The sequence below is a fragment of the Aethalodelphis obliquidens genome, unplaced genomic scaffold (assembly GCF_003676395.1).
Source record: "Aethalodelphis obliquidens isolate GAN/ISIS:26980383/991018 unplaced genomic scaffold, ASM367639v1 scaffold25, whole genome shotgun sequence".
In the NCBI taxonomy this organism is placed as follows: domain Eukaryota; kingdom Metazoa; phylum Chordata; class Mammalia; order Artiodactyla; family Delphinidae; genus Aethalodelphis; species Aethalodelphis obliquidens.
The window spans coordinates 28903885-28922567 of record NW_020837969.1 but is presented as its reverse complement, the minus strand read 5'-3'; the positions used below and the strand labels follow the sequence as shown (position 1 = coordinate 28922567).

General features: G+C 50.5%; 1 long non-coding RNA gene across 2 annotated transcripts in view; it reads left to right on the top strand.

Moving 5' to 3' along the window:
- Nucleotides 1–18469, top strand: part of LOC113628856 (uncharacterized) — an 80885-nt gene extending 62416 nt beyond the window's left edge. The window contains exon 3 of one of the 2 annotated variants that reach the window (XR_003436278.1): nucleotides 17039–18469. This is a non-coding gene — a long non-coding RNA (uncharacterized LOC113628856). Of the gene's footprint in view, nucleotides 1–10354; nucleotides 10488–17038 lie in introns of those variants that run through there. The other variant, XR_003436277.1, reaches the window with a different exon arrangement.
- The last annotated feature ends 214 nt before the right edge of the window (nucleotides 18470–18683 follow it).

Below are 18683 nucleotides of genomic sequence, written 5' to 3'. Positions count from 1 at the left end.
CCAGCAGCACTTATTGAAGAGGCTGTCTTTTCTCCATTGTATGTTCTTGCCTCCTTTGTCATAAACTAGGTGACCATAGGTGCATGGGTTTATCTCTGGGGTTTCTATCCTGTACCATTGATCTATATTTCTGTTTTTGTGCCAGTACCATACCCTCTTGATTGCTATAGCTTTGTAGTATAGTTTGAAGATGGGGAGCCTGATTCCTCCAGCTCCATTTTTCTTTCTCAAGATTGCCTTGGCTATTCGGGGTCTTGTGTTTCCATACAAATTGTAAAATTTTTTGTTCTAATTCTGTGAAGAATGCCATTGGTAGTTTGATGGGGATTGCATTGAATCTGTAGATTGCTTTGGGTAGTACAGCAGAAACTAACACAGCATTGTAAAGCAATTATACTCCAATAAAAAAAAATAAAAGGGAAAGGGGTGTGGCTGGTTGTTACAAACTTTTTGGTGTAGGAATCGTTTGTTCTTGCAGCTGTCCACATAGGTCTGGTCACAGTGTTCCTGTAAACCTCCAACAAGACAAAGGTTATTGTCTGGCCCACAACTTTTAATCTCTATATGAATGGAAAAGTGTTATACTGTACCTTTAAAGGTCAGGGCCTTGGGAATGGGCTACCCTGTATATTTCAGTCTATAGGCAACATTCTTTTATAAAACGTGCAGAGTCAGCATGACTCAGCACAGGCAAGGGAGCACAAGGGTTAGAGCTAAAGGAATAGATCCAATATGGAGTCAGGCTTGTTCTTCTGTTACATTACTATTCCCTTGGTCCAAAAGAGAAGCTGAAACAGAAACCCGGAGTGGTTTTGTGCCCAAGGTATCACTATCAGAACAGGATCCTAGAGTCGGGGTAAACAGGAGACGAGGAGTCCAGATTGGCTGTCTTTCGGTTCAGATTCTCCACTGCCCCGGGCGGTGGGGTGGGCAGCGGGTGGGCAGTGGAGCAGAGCTGAACATTGTAAAAGATGGTGTTCAGTGTCTCACAAGCTGCTTTTCCCTTGAGGTTGAATTGGTGGTATTAGGGCTAAAGAGAGCTGATAGAGAAGCAAGGAACTGGGGAGTGTTGCCTGGCTCCACATTTACTGCTAGGTTAACTGTGGAGTTACCTTACCTCTCCAAGCCTCAGTTTCCCTAACTGTGAAGTGAACGTATTGGTACCTACCTCATAGGGTTGTTGGCAGCAGCAAATGAAAGAATACATATGAGATTTGCATCATGCCTGAAAGACAAGTTAGCGATTCATAATTCTTAGGTGCCATTATAGGAAGGCAGTCTAGTGGTTAAGGGTGCAGGCTCGGAGACTGACTGCCTGAGCCCAGAGAGGTGAAGTGACTGTCCAGGTCACACAGCGGTGAGGACAGTCATGGTGAATTCCCCAGTTGAGTACTCTTTCCAGATCTCTGACCCTTTGAGCAGGGGACCAGGATGGGGTTCTCCAGGCACCAGCGCTGGTCACAGGGGTTGCCTATCTCGGGAGCTGGGGTGATGTGACTTCCCGGTCTCCCCGGACAGCAACCGGGGGAGGGGCAAAGCCCTGGCGGGAGTCCAGGGGACTCCTTGTCTCCGTCCCGAGGCGGCTCGGGGCTAGCCTGAGCAGCTGCCTGTCTACCGACAATCCCGGGGGGCAGCTGCTTCCTGGTAGAGTGGAAGCCACGGGGCCCAGGCAGGGTGCAGGTGCCCCCGGCGCCCCGGGGATCCTGGTGTGGCTTTCTGTCAAGCCTCTGTTGTTGCCTGGTTCCTCCATAAAGCCATTATGTACTGGGAGAATTAATCATGCCGTTAGGTAAGCATTGTGGTACTTTTATGGCAGCTTTGAAGCTAATCTGTCACTAATGCCTGCTGGATTATCATGATTTCTTGCAGTTATGATTCATTAACTCGAGGCCTAATAGTAATTCTATTAAACATCTTCCATCACCGTTTGCCCCAACATGTCCCCACTCTCCATTCTATTGTGCTGCTGCAGTGGCACCATTGGCAACCTGTGTGGTCTCCAGAGAGGGGCCCTGAGGAGATGGTCAGGTCCCCCAGGCAGCTAGCAACTGCCTGACGGTGTGTCCGTCCCCGGCCCGAGCCCAGAGCACGTCTTCTCCTCTCCATCCAGCTGGACTTTTCAGTTGATGCTCGCTCTTCTCCCAGAGGAGGCCTCAGTGCCTTTCCTGAAACGCCCATCACTCAGGCCAGACTGCGTGGAGGTGAAGGTGGGGCTGTGGAAACCGATGAGGCTCGGATGAGACAGGCATCCCACACGTCCACAGGTGACTCAGACCAGCGGCTCCACCTGCAGCAGAAGTGGGTTTGGGGCCAAGAGAGAGAAATAGGAGCGGCTCAGGCGACCTGGCCACACTCGGCCCTTTCTGTCTGGCTCAAAGCTAATGAAACTCAGGGGCGCGGAGGCAGGTGGCGGTAACAGGAAGCGGTGGTGGCACACGGTGACTGCTGGCCTGCCAGCATTAATAAAATTCCTCAGTGAGGTTTTTCAGCGAGAAATGGTTCTCTGAGGCTGGCTGTTCCCTGCCAAAGGTCAGCTTCGGGGCACGGCTTGACTGATGGGCTGTGAGCAGGCAGGAGGAAGCAAGTTGGGGAAGAGGGGCCACTGTGGGGTGGGCTGGGAGGAAGCTGGGAGGACTGCAGCACAGGCTGGGCCCCAGTGCCAGCATCTTGCCCCTCGTTCTGCACCATCAATCAAGGCCGGCCCTGATATCTCAACAATTTGTAATGCCTCTGCCCCGCTCCGAGCTGCCCAAGTGGGCAAGCCCTGACCCCTCTCGCCCTCATTCAGGCCTCCGCTGCCGCCCGGGTGACGGATGGCCTCTCCTCCCCTGGGCTCGCCTCACCACAGCTGGGGAAACATGGGCAGGTAGAGGGGTCACGCCCGGGGCAGCCACAGCGACCCATTCACCGAGGCCAAGGACCCCTGCGTTCCCAGCCGCAGCAGGTGATGCAGGGCTAGAGGAACAGAATCGGGAGAGGAAGCGAGGAGAACATTCCAAGTCTATAAGGAGGAAAGGGAAAAAAAACCACCCAAACCAAAAAAAAACCCCTCTGCATCCTGAGGTCTTCCAAGACTTCTAAAAATCTCCAGCGCGGTGCGAAGCCTCCCGCGCACGGCTCCGACAGGCCCTGCTCCGATCCATCTGTGTTTTCTCACGCCTGTGCGCTTGAAGAACCACTGAAATGGAAAACAAGTTAAAAAATACATAGATGTATGTAGCGAGATGGAGAAAAGAGAGGACAGTGCTCTGCAGCCTGGATTCGCTTTTTTTTTTGTCAGTGTTTGTTGTAGGAAAAAGTGTATAAAAACAAACCTCAGACAACTGGAGTGAATATTCTCAACACATCAGCCGGGGAGAAGTCAGGATTCAAAATTTCCCCATTCTGGGCAGAGCTGGGAGGAAAACGAAGGCCTGCTGCCTGTGTTCCAACTTCTAGTGGGTACTCGCTGCTTCCTGTTCAGGGGTGAGACGGTCGAGAACCGTGCTAAGGTGGGGACTGGCCAGCTGGGATGTGTGGGGATGCGTACGTGTGTAGGTATGTATGTGTGTACGTATGCGTGCATGTGTGTATGCGCATGTGTTTGTGCGTGTCTGTGTATGAGTATGTATATGCGTATGTGTGTATGTGTGAGTATGTATGTCGGTGTATGTCTGTGTGTGTAGGTGTCTGTGTCGGTTTCTCTGTGTCTGTAAGTGTATACACATGTCTGTGTGTGTCTGTATGTGTGTACGTGAGTATGTATATGTATATGTATGTATGTGTGTATATGTGTCTCTCTGTGTGTATGTCTCTGTGTATGTATGTGTCTGTGTGTGTGAGTGCGTATGTGTATGCATGTGTGTGTATGTGTGTGTGTGTGTGTGTGTCGGTTTCTCTGTGTCTGTAAGTGTGTATACATGTCTGTGTGTGTCTGTATGTGTGTACGTGTGTGTGAGTATGTATGTGTATGTGTGTGTGTCTGTGTGTGCATGTGTATCTGTATGTGTCTCTGTGTGTGTCTGTCTGTGTATGTCTCTCTGTGTGTCTGTATGTGTGTGTCTGTATGTGTATGTATGTGTGCATGTATGTGTATCTGTATGTGTCTCTGTGTGTGTCCGTCTGTATGTGTGTGTACGTGTATCTGTGTGTGTGTGTGTGTCTGTGCTTGTGGTACTGGACAGGCCTGTGTCTGCTGCAAAGAGGGGCAGGTGAAAATTCAGTTCCGCATGGATGAACTCATCCTTGGCCTTGAGAGCAGGGGAAACCCGCTCTCCGACCCCCCAGCAGACGCCCCTGATGACTTCCTCTTGGAACTTTTAGGGGCCGAGCAGGAGGGTCCAGGAGAGAGTGTCCAGGCGAGGGAGTCTGGGGACTGTGGATTTTTGAAGGAATCGGACCAAGAGAACAGAGCAGTTGGGGTGTCGGGGAGCTGGGGAGGCAGGGGGGCGGGGACGGAGGAGATCCGAAACTGTTAGGTCAGTGGAAGGAGGGAGGAGGGAGAGGAAACAGGCGCTGAGAGGAAGATCCGAGAGAGAGAGAGAGAGAGAGAGAGAGAGAGAGAGAGAGAGAGAGAGAGAGATGGTCACGGGGCAGAGTCAGCAGGGAGAGAGGGAGAGGAAATTTAATGAGGGCAACTTGAAGGCCAGCTTTAACCAACAGCTGGCAGGGGGCCGGGTTTGATCTCCTTGTGAGTCAGGAGTTTGATTAATCGTGGCCTGTGAATGAGGCTGGACACCTGGTCTGCTGCTGAGCCTTTGATCTCCGGGGTTTCTCCGGGCCCGTGGGAGGGGAGCTGCAGGAACGAGAGTCTCCCAGGGCCTTGGACGGCCTCTCTGGGGCCTCCCCGGGAAGGGAGGGCCGCCCTGGGAGTGGGGCTGAGGCCCGGGGAGGCTGTGAGGAAATACAGAGGGACGCCTGGGGCTGTGCAGCCTTGTGAGTGGAGCCCCTGAGAGGGGGGCGATGGAGGAGACCTTTGAAGGGGAAGGTCCCCCGTAATCTCGGGGGTGATTTTGTGGTGAGGGCTCTCACACCCTCTCTCCCTGCAAGGAAATAGCTGAACCATTTGCAGGAAATTGTGTGCTCTTGCTTGTGGCTCGCAGAGCCGGCCAGCTTAACCAAGGAGCCTGCTCTTCTAGGGGTGCAAGGAGAAGGGAGGTGTAGGGCTCCCTGGAATGTCTCCATTTTCTGTATGTCAGATGGAAACGGATTTGAGAAAAGAAAGCGATATATTGCCAAAAAAAAAAAAAAAACACCTCTCAAGAAGAAAGGAAAAAGAACTAAAACCCTAATGCCCTTAAAAAAGAAAACCCGAAAAAAAAAAGGCATATATTATGTCTTTGGACTAAATCCATTGGTGTTCTGCCAATTTCAAATAATAGTGTCACTCGATTAAGAAACTTTACAGGATTTGAAGTCGTTCGTTGGCTTCTCTGACTCTCTCTGACACGTCTCCGTAAGTCACTGTCTACACCAGGCTGATTTGTTCCCAGATTCCTTAATCTTCTGCAAGTTGGTGATGACGTTTATGACTTGGTCGCCATATTTGAAGTGTTCACGATTTCTTTGGCTCACGACTTCCACCCAGAATTTGGGGGCGACTAGAAACATGACTCTGAATGTGTACTACTGTTGAAAAACTGTGTGTGTGTGTGTGTGTGCGTGCGTGTGTGCACGTGCGCCTATGTGTAAACTCTTCGAGTTTTACCTGCCCCTGCTCTCCTGTTGGCTGGCAAACTCCTGCTCATAGCTGCCTTAAGTCTCAGAGAGGGGCCACCTGGGTACCACAAACATGTCTCCCTAGAGGTCAGCTGACACGCAGCACATAGGTCGGGCCCCAGAGGCTCTGGTGGCCAGCAGCAAAGGGAATTCCAGAAGTGAAGGAGGGCAAGTTTTCTGGTGGGATTAGAGTTTTTACCAGATGACATTAGTTCACTTTGGAAGGCAGCCGTGGGGCAGGGCACTGGGTACCCACCTTGCATCCCAAGGCCCAGCTCCCTGATGCAGTGACTAGCTGAGTGACCTTGGGCCTGCCCTGTCTAATATCTGAGGCTTGTTTCCTCATCTATAAAATGGGATAAGGAAAAATATTTGCCTCCCAGGCTTGTTTTGAGGCTTAAAAGCATTAGTATCTGTGAGAGCTCCCTGTACATGAGCAAGGCTTCCGTGAACAGTTGGCATTAGAGTTACCGCTTCTATTACAGAAACTCCTTTAAACACTCGTGTTGACAGCAGGGGTGTTTTAATTTCAAACAGGGTTTGTTCATGGAGGGCATTAGAAAGTGGGATCCCATGTTACCTGCTCCCCCTGGGGCACCGGCTCTCCTGTAATTATTATTTACTAATAAGCACGTTTTGTTCGCAAAGGTCCCATTAAATCGGGCTGAAATCCTTCACCAGGCTGGCCTGGCTTCTCTGAGTGCACCGAGACAGGAGCTGCTGGGGGTTCCCTCCGGGTGGGGGGGGCGCTCCTGATCTGGGGGCTGCTGCACCTGCCTTCCCAGGGAGGTCACGGCCAGTGTGACCTGTGGGTCTCTGCTGCGCGGTGGCCGCGCTCTCCAATCCGCTCTCCCACCGCGGCCTGCTTGGCTTGTTTGGGAGAGGAACGATGCATTCCTTGGGCCTGAGCTTCCTGGAACTTCACGGCTGTTCTTCCCCGCTCGTCTCTGGTCCTCAGACGTGTGGTATCACTACCATGGACAGGCCGGCTGCATGGTGCTTGGAGCTGAGGCGGGGCTCAAATGGCAGCTCTGGCGTCTGTGGACCAGTAGTCTGTACACTGAACTTACATGGGATGGTTACAATTCCAAAGCCTGGACCCCACCTCTAGAAATTCTGATTTAATTGGTCTACAGTTAAACCTTAGTATCAAAATCCAGGTGGTTCTAATGTGTAGCCAGGCTTAGGAAATACCAGTGCTTCTCACATTTAATGCTCATACAGACCTCCTGGGGGATCTTATTAAAACGTAGATTCGGAGTCCATCCATGCGGGGCAGGGGAGCTTGGGCATTGCTAATAAGCCTGCCAATGCCGTGCATGGATCACACTTTGGGTAGCAAGGATCTATCCCTTCCTAATCCTGACAGCTGTGTACCTGGCCATGGCCAGGGATGGCAGATGTGGGAAGCAGGTGGAGGTGAACATAGGAAGAAATCTGTGAGGCAACTGCGGAGGCTTGCTTGAGGGTGTTCCTGTCAGGTACCAACCGTGGAATCTTCAGTTCTCCCCACCACACACACACACACACACACCCTTCCTTCTGAATCTGGTCTTGAATCCCCACATAAGTAGCAACAGAAGATGTTTTCCAATATTTGACTATCTTTTCAGGTTTCTTGGTTTATTCTGTGGAGACATGCAAATGAATGAAAACGTTTGCCATAGAACGTTAAGGTTCCAGGCCATGACTTAAATACCTCTTTGGGATACTTAACTGGAAAGTAATCCCTAACCTGGACTTGTAAGCAGTCAGCCCCAAGACTCCTACGGGGCCAAGTGAAATCCCCAGAGGTGACCACGATAACAGCAAATCCCAGCGAGGCTGCAAGTCAATAGCTGCTCATTCTGGCTCATCTCTGAGAAGGAGACAGAATTGCCGTGGAATGAAGGCTTTTGAGTTATGGGAGAGGGTCTTCCAGACGGCATTCAGCCTGGAAGACCACACCCCTCCCAATGACAGGTGTGTTTATAAACTACTGCCTTCCCTAACACAGTTGCAGGTGTTTGGGGAGTGTGGAGGCAGGCGGTTTTGCAGAGGATATCGACAGAGTAGGTTTTCCATGGGTTAATATCATGTTTACACATTCCGTGATTTTATGAAATAATATATTTCATGTATTATGAAGACTCTCCACGAAAGAGTGAACTTAGAACAACTGAGAGTGAGTTCTTTGTAGTTAGACCGTCGGCTCAGACCCAGGGAGGGGTGAGTGTGATGTGCAAGGGCCTGGGTCTGGGTGCATCGGCATGGGGCCCCCCTGGGTGGCATGCATCATCTGACCAGCAGAGTATGAACAATTAGGACCTCCAGGGAAGAAGAAAGCCCTGAGCTGACCCGTGTTGGAAGATTTCACTAGTCGCTCAAAGAAAAGAATTTTACCAGACAGCTGAGGGATAGTGGTTGACACCAGAACCACACAGAAGCCATGTCTGTATTTTTGGTTAAATTGTTCCACTGGGCTTCAGTTAACTGTTCCACAAACAGTGTAGAGTGTTTCTCTAGTTGAAGGTTAGTGTCTCTCGCAGCCCCCTTCTATCGTCTTTCCAAAGCCAGGTGTTGTTGCAGACCTACGTCAGGACACAATGAGCCCAAGCTGCCAATCACTGCTGAGATCCTGGTGTGTCGACTGGGCAGTCAGGGAAGCAGCCCCTTTTAGTGCAAGGTTCCTGCACACAGCTTATTCTTGCCTCGAGGTGCTACCCGTTCCCCAAGATCGGAAGGATGAATCCCTTGCAGGCTTCAGTTGGTTCCTCCGAGCCCATCAGCCTCCAAGAAGCCCGGGGCCTCTTTGCGTTAGAAATTGACATGTGCCATTCCAGAAATCTTATTTCTTTGCTCCTCTCACCTCAAACAGTCCCCCACCTCTGCCACCTCCTCTTTCACTCCTCTGGAATCCTCGTCCCAGATGTGACTTTCTCTGTTTCCTTTGGCTGGGAATTTGCCGTTTTCCCATAACCCAGTTGCGTTGCCTGTTAGAGAAACCAAAAAAAAAAAAAAACCCCTCCAACTTTCTGGGAAGACATGTAATTCAATTCCCAAAGAGGGACAAGGAAAGCCCCCTCTGAAACAGACAGAGAGAACCTCCTAATACATAATCATCCCAGCAGAGAAAGTGCTTGGATAAGCCTGGGGAACTGGTAACCTGGTGTTCTGTTTCTTAATGTCCTCTGCAAAGAAGCTGGCCCTGGGTTTAAAATAGCCCTCTGGTAAAAGCAGCTATTTAAAGAGTATCGGGGTCTGAGAAATGCAAAACAAAGTGTTGTTGATTAAAAACACATGGTTTGTTCTCTAGGCGAGAGTAGCCAGCAATATCAAATGTGACAGTGTTTTGGCTTTTTCTATCCCACAAGACATGACAGGGATTTATTAGAGTGATGTCAGTTGCGGTTAAAAAAAGTTTGCTGTGTTGTCTTAATAAAAAGAGGCTTTACCTTGGAGCTGTCAAGCTCCCTCCCTCCTCTGGCTTAAGGCGGTGGCTGCTGGGCCCTTGGCCCTCCTATGGAGGGGAGGGGCTTCTCCCCAAGGGGCAAAGCCTCTGCCTTGAGGAAGTCCTTGAGACCACAGGGCACTGACTTCCTCTTGGTAGATATGCAGGATGGCCTTTGAGGGGAGCTGCAGCCCTCTCTTGGTCTGTTGAGTTTTGGAGAGTGGAGATGCCGACCCGGCTTGGAGTAGGAGCCTGGCCTGACCTGGTTGGGTGGTGGGGCCTGGTTGGAGGGGAGAAACCCTAGCCCATGGCCTTCCCCAGATCACAGTGACTTAGGCCTGGGCAGGATGGATAATCTGCTCATAAACAATGAGAAATTGGGCTGCTGGCTGAATAGGAGGAGAGTCTGTTAGTTGGAGCTCTTTGGTTTTATATGGAAGAGAAACCCCTCAGACACATTCAAGTAAACAGGATCTATTGAAGGAACACAACAGTCCATCTTTCAGACAGCTAAGAGGAGACAGGCCATCTGGGGAATGAGGTGGGCAGCAGATGGGAGTGGCTTCCTTCTTCTACCTTCCTAGGAGCCATGCAGTCTCTGATGTGCCTCTGTTTCTGTTCCTGCCCCTCTTAGGGGTTTCCTCCAGGAATGTCTCAGTTTTTACTTCTTCATGGCTTTGACTTGTATCCGCTGTGCCCTGAGGCTACAGGAACACTTGTATCAACTTTGCCCTGTTGCTAGAGGACCATATTTTTGTCCAAGTACCATCATCTTTCTTCACTGAGTCTCATTGCCTCAGTTCCAAATTCCTGAGAGAGAAAATCCATTTGGCATGCCTTGAGTCCCACTTCCATCTCTGGTCCAGTTGGCAGTAGTTCAGGGAGTTGTCAGCTTCGAGGGGAGCCCCTCTGGGTGGGTGCGGCCAGCAGGTGATGGTACCCGGTCAGCTGTGGAAGGGAGCTGTACGTTTCACCGGGGCAGTTGAAGGAAGCAATCACTTGTGTGTGTGGGTTTGTCCTAAGGATCTGGGACTTTCTGGCAGTGAGAATTTCGTCGTCACTTCTGAATGCCTCTCCCTCTTTATTCCGTAGGAAGGATAACCCTCCCGCTGGGAAGATGAAATCCCAGCAGACACCCTTAATTCTTTTCTGGAGATACACCCAGGAATTGAGAAGAAGACGTTATTATTTTTTCAATTAATCTATGGATTTTCCCCCTAATTCCAGGAGAAACACATACATGGTCATAGAAAACTTGGAAAACAGAAACCCACAACGATGGGAGGAAAAAGCAGCCGTAATCCGAGACAACTGCTGTTAACATACTGGTGTGTTTCCTTCTATTCTTTTTTCTTGAAGTAGTAGCCCGGGGCTCTGTGAAGGATCTGGGCTGAAGATCTATCTTTGCACTCTAATTACATGTCTTCAGACTCTAAGACTTTAGGATTGCTTTAAATGTGTTCTCATAATTTTCCTCGAGCTCACAGGGTTGTTTTCCTCTTGCTCTTTGACCTTTTCCTGGAGGTGGCAGCTGAAACAGAATCAACATTGGCTAGTCCCTCTGTGCTGCCACCCCACTTTTGTGCAGATCACCACTGTACCCCCTTCCCGCCTGACCCCTGAAATAGCTTTTTAACTGCTCCTCTCTTGAGTCCTTTCTGCTTCCTTCTCTGGGGATGATCTTTTTAAAGCCCCAAATCTGACCTTACCAGTCTTCGCTGAAGATCCTTTCCTGATGATTCCCTGCACTTAGGATAAGATAGACAAAATCTGTAACATGGACCTCTGGCCCACTCCATCACTGTTTTTTCCACTCACCCTTATGGCAACTCTTGGACTCTCTCAGTCACGTTCCTGCCTCCTAAACGCTGTTCCTACTGTTCTGAAGAGCTTGACCCTACTCTTCAGCCTGAAGCCTGAGTTCCATGTCGCTTCCTCAGAGAAGCCTTTTCTGACAGTGGCCCCTTAGAGGCCCTTAATTTTTCCTTCACAACAAAGATCGCAGTTTGCACTTACGCATTTATTTGTTTGGCTATTACGGAATGTCTGTCTCCTGGATAGAAGTGAATACTCCCTGAGGCAGGGCAAATTTTGGTGGATGCTGTGTCCTACCCTAGCTGTCGTCCTCCCCTCAGCCACCACTCCCACCTCCCCACCCTGTGACAGTGCCTGTTACGGATTAGGGGCTCCGACAATGCTTGTCGAATGAATGAGTGAATTGGTGCTTGTCTGGTGCCCATCCGCGAGTGAAGGGTCACCACACGGTAGCGTACAGGATCGGGAGGTCTAGGGAGAGCATACGGTTTTCCATAAACCCTTGGCGTGAGCGGCTTTCACGTTTGCTGTCATGTGTGAGTGCCCCAGATGTGCACGCACACGGTGATAGGGGATGTGGCGCTGAGCTTGAACCGTGCGTGCTGAGATGCTGTGTGTAGGGCTGGTTCCGGGGCTGCTGAGCGAGGTGGGTGTTCAGGGAAGTATCTGCCCCTTGGTGTGGCTCTGCCATTCTCTACTTCCCACATTCTGTGGGGAGACTTCATTCGAGAGCATGAATTCTAGAGAGTTCGCTCTACCAGCCGCCAAGGCTCCTGGGATTGGACGCCTCCACACAGCGGGGGTCCCTGCCTCTGAATCGGCCTGGTAACCCTCTCTGCCTGCACTGTGGATGTTGCCTAAGTTAAAGGCAGATTTAGCTTTCCTAGAACTTTTAACTGTTGATTGCCTTCTGGAGATGTTTCTTCTCTGGAGAAACATCAGTTCATGCAATGGACATTTGTCGAACCCTGGTGGGGCGTCAGCAGGTGGGGATGCAGGCACTGGGGGTAGACGTTACCGAGTCTAAGCTCATACAGCTCGCTGCACGACAGGCCAATAAATTGAGAGATGAGTCGTTAGGGCAAGGAATGCTGACTTTATTTGGAAAGCCAGCAGACCAAGATGATGGACTACTGTCCCAAAGAACCATCTTACCAGAGATAGAATTCAGACTTCTTTTATGCTAAAAGGGGAGGGGAGTGGTTGGTCGTCGCAAAATTCTTGGCGTCAGAATCCTTTGTTCTTGCAGCCATCCACATAGGTCAGGTAACTGATGTTTCTGTAAAACCTCCAACAAGACAAATGTTATTCTCTGTTCTGCAACTTTTTGTCTCTCTATGAATGGAAGTGTTATACCTTTAAAGGTCAGAGCCTTGAGAATGAGCTATCCTGTATATTTCAGGCAATAGGCAACATTCTTGTAGCAAAAGCAGTAGAACACAAAGGTTAAAGTAAAAGAAACAGATCCAATATGGAGTCCGATTTGTTCTTCCCTGTTACATAGAGACCCGAATAAGACACGAAGGAGAGCTCAGCTCTGGAATGCCTGTTGCAGCTCACCATGTACTCTACATAATTATTTTAATTCCTCACATCAGCCTTATGATGTGCCTGTTATTAGCCCACTTTACAGTTGAGCAAATGGAGGCTCAGAGTTTCCATGACTTGCCTGAAGTCCCAGTTTGCATGGCCAGCAGCTATGGCTCATTCTCCAGTCGTCTGACTCCTACTCAGAGTTCATTTTTACTACCTTAACCTGAAAATATGAATGTGCCTCTGCTGCATGCCCCTCCTAGTACATTTGTGGGGTGCTAATGTACTCCCCGGGTTATCTCGTCTCCTGGGAAAACTTGATCCCCCAAAGTGTGATGACACCCAGGGGCTCTTCCTTGGGCTCAATCACTTGGCAATATCCTTGCAAGTTGCGGAAGGTCCTGGCTACTGTACAACGCACTTCCAACTGCAAACATGAGGGTCTGATTCGTGAAAACTAGATTCTGCAGAGGAATCCAGCGTGGTTATTCTGCCTGGACAATGAAGCCAGTTGCTAAGCCAGGGACCTTTTTTCTGGGGCCATTCAGGAGGTGTTTCCCAGTAAGCACTGCGCCATGAAAGATGATAGAGGCACAGATTTCCAGGGCGATGTCTGACACTTGGGGAATCTTTAAATGAAATCCCCTTTAGGGAACCATCTGACTTAAACAGTTCATGATACAGGGCACTCATGGCCACCTGAGACATTTCATTCCACCTACAGGCACATGCATTCAATTTTGGGCTCAACATACAAGGAAAACAATTCTGTCTCCTTGCAGCTTCCACCTGCTGGTCTTCCTGAGACCGGGAGGCACCAGCACAGTGCCTCTCCCACGTGGCAGGCTGGCCCTTGGGGAGCCTGCAGGGAGTTGCAGCCTGAGCCCAGGCTGGTCAGGCATGTCTGAGCAGGCCTGGTGAACTGCGGGGTGGATCTGTTCAAAGTCTATTTGCGAGAGAGACTGTGGAACCTCCTGGGAAGGAGCTCGTTTTGGAGGAAGAAGGAACTGAGCACAAACAGTGGCCTGGTAACCAAGCTTTATTGCAGCAGGGCAGGAGGAATTCTGAGCATGGCCTGGCGTGCTGCTCACACCGACTCTGGGTGCAACTCAGCTCCCACAGGACTTCTTTCAGCTACTTATGGAGAGCATATAGAGATGGAAAGAGTTGCTTTAAACTAATACGTGGTGGTCACCTGGGCACTAGCTTTGGGACTGGTTTTGAGAGTAAAACCCACGATGGGGGAGAATGGCTCTCTCCTCCACCACGTGGTGGAACCCCGCACGCGCTTGGCTCGGGGGCCTCCAGCACCTCCGCTGTGGCAGGGACAGCAGTGCCCAGCAAGAGACGGCGGGGTCAGTGTCCTGGCAGAGGGCTTGGAGTGGGCCAAGGGGAGCCACGTGGTGGGTGACAAGGAAACTGACTGTGTGTGTCTTGGGCATGCATGAGGCACCCCTAGGGATTCTAGAAACACTGGGGGTTAATTACAGAGGGGCAGACATCCTGAGTGACCCAGTGGAAGTTAAGTCATTGTTACTAATGTGATTGGATGCGAAGGGGCCGGCGGCCTGGGAGGACTGTCGTGGCCCCACCCCCAGCTTCTCTTTTCCTGGTTGAACATCCCCAGCGTCCTCTGTTGTTCTTCAGAACCCCCTGTTCTGAGTTCCCTGATGCTCCTTACTCCCTTTGGGAGCCAGTCCAGGCTGCCGGTGCCAAAACCATTTGCTGAAAGAATTTTAAGAAGTACTAGGATTAATATGGCCTAACATTCTTTTTTGTTTTGACCGGGTGAAATGAAGGCTTCCAGAGGCTGGAAGTGAGTTGCCCGAACCATATGTACACAGTCAGGGGAAGAGTCAGGGCTCCCCCCGAGTCACCTGGCTCAGAGCCGGGCAGCAGGCTCTTGGCCGTCACTGTTCTCCATGAGGCATGGTGATGGGGATGAAGTGACCCTCAGTTTGCATGAGGTGAGCACTAGATGACCCAGGACGCATATCTCTTTGATATTCTATAATTTTAAGGACCCAGAAATGATGGTGGAGAAACAAACAATAACTGGGTGTCTTCCAAATACCAAGCATTTAGTTACATGGTGGCATCTGTTCTCACAACAGCTGTGTTAGGTAGTCAGGTCAGGCGAGACCCTATTTTACAGATGGGGACGTAGAGGCTCAGAGAGGTGAAGTCATTTGCTAAGCCATCCAGGGAGTAAGTGGAGGAACCACCAAACACATCTTGATGTCAGAAGCCCACGCTTTTCCCATGACATCATTTTGTTCAGCGTTACTTGCTGCAACTTACCTTACAAAAGCAGTGATTATTATTTAAAAAATTTTGAAGTAGAACATAAAGCATGTTTTGCAAACTGCACATTCCTCTCTTCCGCCGTCCCCTCTCTGGGTGAGATGCTCTTCCTTCCCTCCTGCCGTTTTGCCCACAGTTGAGAATCCCTCCATTGATGGTTTAGAATCTTGCTCTGGGTGTGAAACGATTGGAGTCTAAGGATATATTTGTTCTGGAAGAGAGGAGACAGGACAGCCTTTCTGCGTTGCCCATCTCTCTTCCTGTAGCCTCCCCCCTCACCCATTTTCTTCTGCCTGGAGCAGTTATCTCTGGGTCCCCCTTAGTCTGCCCCCTGACGCTGCCCGTCTCCGAAGCAGCAGGCGGGCGGCCCCCGTGTCTGAGCCGGCCATCTCTCAGCGCGATTGCGAGCGCGGTTATCTTTCATTTCTGGCATGTGCTGTAACACAAGAGTGATCTCGACTTCAGAGATTATCACCTCTCATCTTTCATTCTCCCTTTTCTTCTCTCCTTTTTCTTCCTGCAAGATGATGAAATTACCAGACAAAGCCTCCCCTCCTCCAGCCTAGTCAGAGCTCAGAGATATTTACTTCTCGGGTAAACAGCTATAATCGCCCTCACCAGACTTTATCTCACAGTTAAGTAAGTTAAATTCTTCTGGTCTAATCCCCCATGTGCTGTGGTTTTTGGAGTATAAAGCATTCGCAGTCTTTTGATATAACATGACAACACTGGACCACTGGATGTGATTAGGCAGCCGGCAAAGAGGTTTCAATGTAACCAAACTGGAAAAGAAGGGCTCCCTTGGCAAAACAGCTTTGGGCAGGAAAAAAAAGAAAAAAATGCACGGAAAAGTTCATTTGCTCACGAGAGGAACGGAAGAGGGGCATATGGGTGTTTGCTGGGCCTGGACGGTCCCCAGTTATGCAAATGCTTGGTGGACCGTGAAAATTGAGCCCACCCTTGCGTTTGTGTGATTCCATGCTGTCCCTCATCACGTGACGGCCACCGCGGCCGGGAGAAGACAGGAGAGGCGGATGTCACTGAGCCTGTGCTTGGAGGTCACGTCGTTCCTAGTGAGAGAAACAAGACCTGCTCGCACCTCTGGGAAACAATAGGAGGGCATTTTAAGAACAAAGGCTTAATCAGACTTGGGTCAAATCCTTGAAAGTTCTGGGGTGTGGGAGATGGTTAGGTGATAGGATGGTCAGACAGAAAGGTGTCTGAATGTGGATGGAGACCAAAGCCATCCTGGGAGACTGGACAGGTCTTGTGTGTGTGGTTGGTGGTGCCGTGGCGGGGACAGAGGGTAGCGGAGCATCTCCGAATGTCGGCATCAGCAGAAGCCAAGGTTGGGAGACGGAAGGCGCCTGGCGTGCGTGTGTCCGGCGGGCAGGTCTTTGACGGCGGGCCAGGGCTTCGCGCCCAGAGGCGGCCGTGGCTGCCGTGAAGATGCTCGGCAGCGTTTCCCGTTTCTATGCATAGATGCCATGCGTTGGCTTTCCTTTCCTGTCGACCTTCCAGTCAGTCCTAAATTCGGTTCCCGTTCTCTGCGTCCCCCTGCCTGCCAGTGCCACCGTGCTCTCCGCCAAGCTGTGACACTTCCCCAGGCACCGCCTGTGCATTTTTAAAGCCTGAGCCACAATGTGGGGTTCAGCTGCTCCTGCCACCCTCCCTTTGTGTACGTGCGTGTGAGAGAGAGAGTGTATTTTTGGCCTTAAAGCCCCATTAAAAAGAAGAAGAAAGGAGACTGCCAGGGCCCAGGTCTGAGAGGCAATTTGCAGAGCTTAAGAAGCTGCCCTATTGTCCCCACAGCAGGTGACACTTGGATGGAGGCAGATCCATCAGTCAGTTAGCTCCCCTCCGAGAGCAGCTCCAACACTCGGGTCAGGGTGTGGCGGGGGACTAAGGTGTCTCCCACCCTGTCCCCTGCTTGGGAGAAGACAGGGCCCCAGGCCACCTCTCCAGGGTCCCCTCTCCCTTCCCTTTGGGTGGCCTCGCCCTGCAGAGCCTTGGGAAGTGTGGTCCTTGAGTTTTCCTCTTCCTGCGCTGTCCCCCTCCCGGCAGCCAGACCTGCTGGGGTCACTGCTGGATGGGGATCACGAACGGATGCCCAGGCCAAGCTGAACCTGGGACTTGCCCCCAAGGGTCCACGTGTCCCGAATATGCTCCTTGTAGCCCCTCTGCTACCTGCCCCAGCTCTTCACTCCTAGAGACTTTGGTCCTAAAATAAATCTCCTTCTCCATGTTTGCCCTGTGCAGGAGTCCCTCGCTGCATTTTGTCAGACTATGGGTGTGTACGTATGTACGTACGTAAGTATAAATGAAAGAATGAAAAAAGAAAGAAAGGAAAGAAAGAAGGAAGAAAGAAAGAGAGAAAAGGAAGAAAGAAAGGCAGAAAGAAAGAAAGGAGGAAAGAAAGGAAGGAAGAAAGAAAGAAGAGAAAGGAAGGAAGAAAGGAAGAAAAGAGAGAATCAAATAGAATCAGAGGTAAGGTGTTTGCTTTCAATACCTACCACCAAAATACCAACCCCTCTGCCCCTGCCAACAAAAACATTCATCTCTTCACCTCTTTTCCCCATTGGTCACTTGTGGGGAGCAGGGGGTAAGGCTGTGCCCTACCTCCTGAGTGTTTAATAAGCCATCAGGCATCAATACTCACTGGGGATTGTCAGAGTCTCGGGGCAGCCGGTGGGAGCTGAGTCTGATGAGGCTGTGGGAGGAGAAGAGGAGGAAACTGGGGAGACTTGATGGGGAGGCCATGAGCTGTCAAGGGGCCCTGGACACTGGCCTTCCAAGTGACAGAAGGGAAAGCAGGAGGACACGGGAGGACTCAGAGGAGGAGATGGGTCATTGAAGTCCAGTGCGGCCAAGCCTCCAACTCTGGACCTGCTTCCCTGCCTCTTTCCACACTTGTTCTCACGCAGCAGACTTGGGCCGGGGCCCGCGGGGCCTGCGGGGTGAGAGGGCAAAGTTTTGGGCAGGGCCCTGATCCTGCTGGGACCAGCCGAGCTGTCAGCAGGGCGAGTCCCATAGCCCCATGTTGGGAGGATAAGGTGGCTCGTCTTCCCAAGGCGAGGCTGAGCGTGTCTTACTCTGTGCTGTGGTTGCCTGACCTCCTGCTGGAATTCCTGACCCTGGTTTGGAGCTGCCCTGTCTGCAGCGCATCGTGACAGGATCCCTCACCCTGTACACTGGCTTGAAATGTGGTGAAATAAATGTCATAATTTTAAGACTCTAAGTGTCAACAGTCCCCAACAGACGAGGGTTCGATTTATGATTTTTGGACTTTATGATGGTACCTAGTGATACATATTTAGTAGAAACCGTACTTCAAATTTTGATCTTTTCCCTGCCTAACAATACCCTGTATCTTTTCTTGCGATACTGGGCTATGACAGCCACACCATCTCGGGGGTAAACAGCTAACACACATACAACCATTCTGCACCCAGATGACCAGAATGTTTTTCACTTTCAGTACGATAGTCAATCAATGACATGAGATAGCCAACACTTTATTCTATGATAGGCTTCGTGTTAGATGCTTTTGTCCAGGCTAATGGAAGTGTTCTGTTTAAGATAGGCTAGGCTAACTCATGATGTTTGGTAGGCTAGGTGGATTAAATACATTTTCAATTTATGGTATTTTCAACTGACAATGGGTTGACTGGGATGTAACCCCATCGTAAGCCGAGGAAGGTCTGTAGTGAATACCGAAATGTCGTATCTAGCCATTGAAATGATCCAGAATCAAGTGAAAGAATATTCATGGAGCGTTGGACATGGTGATGCCCGTCATGGGACTATGAATGGGAATAACAGTGGTACCACTGATAGATATTGTTCATTGAGTGCCTTTTAAGTGCCTGGCACGCTCTTGTATAATCCTGACAATAACCCTTTA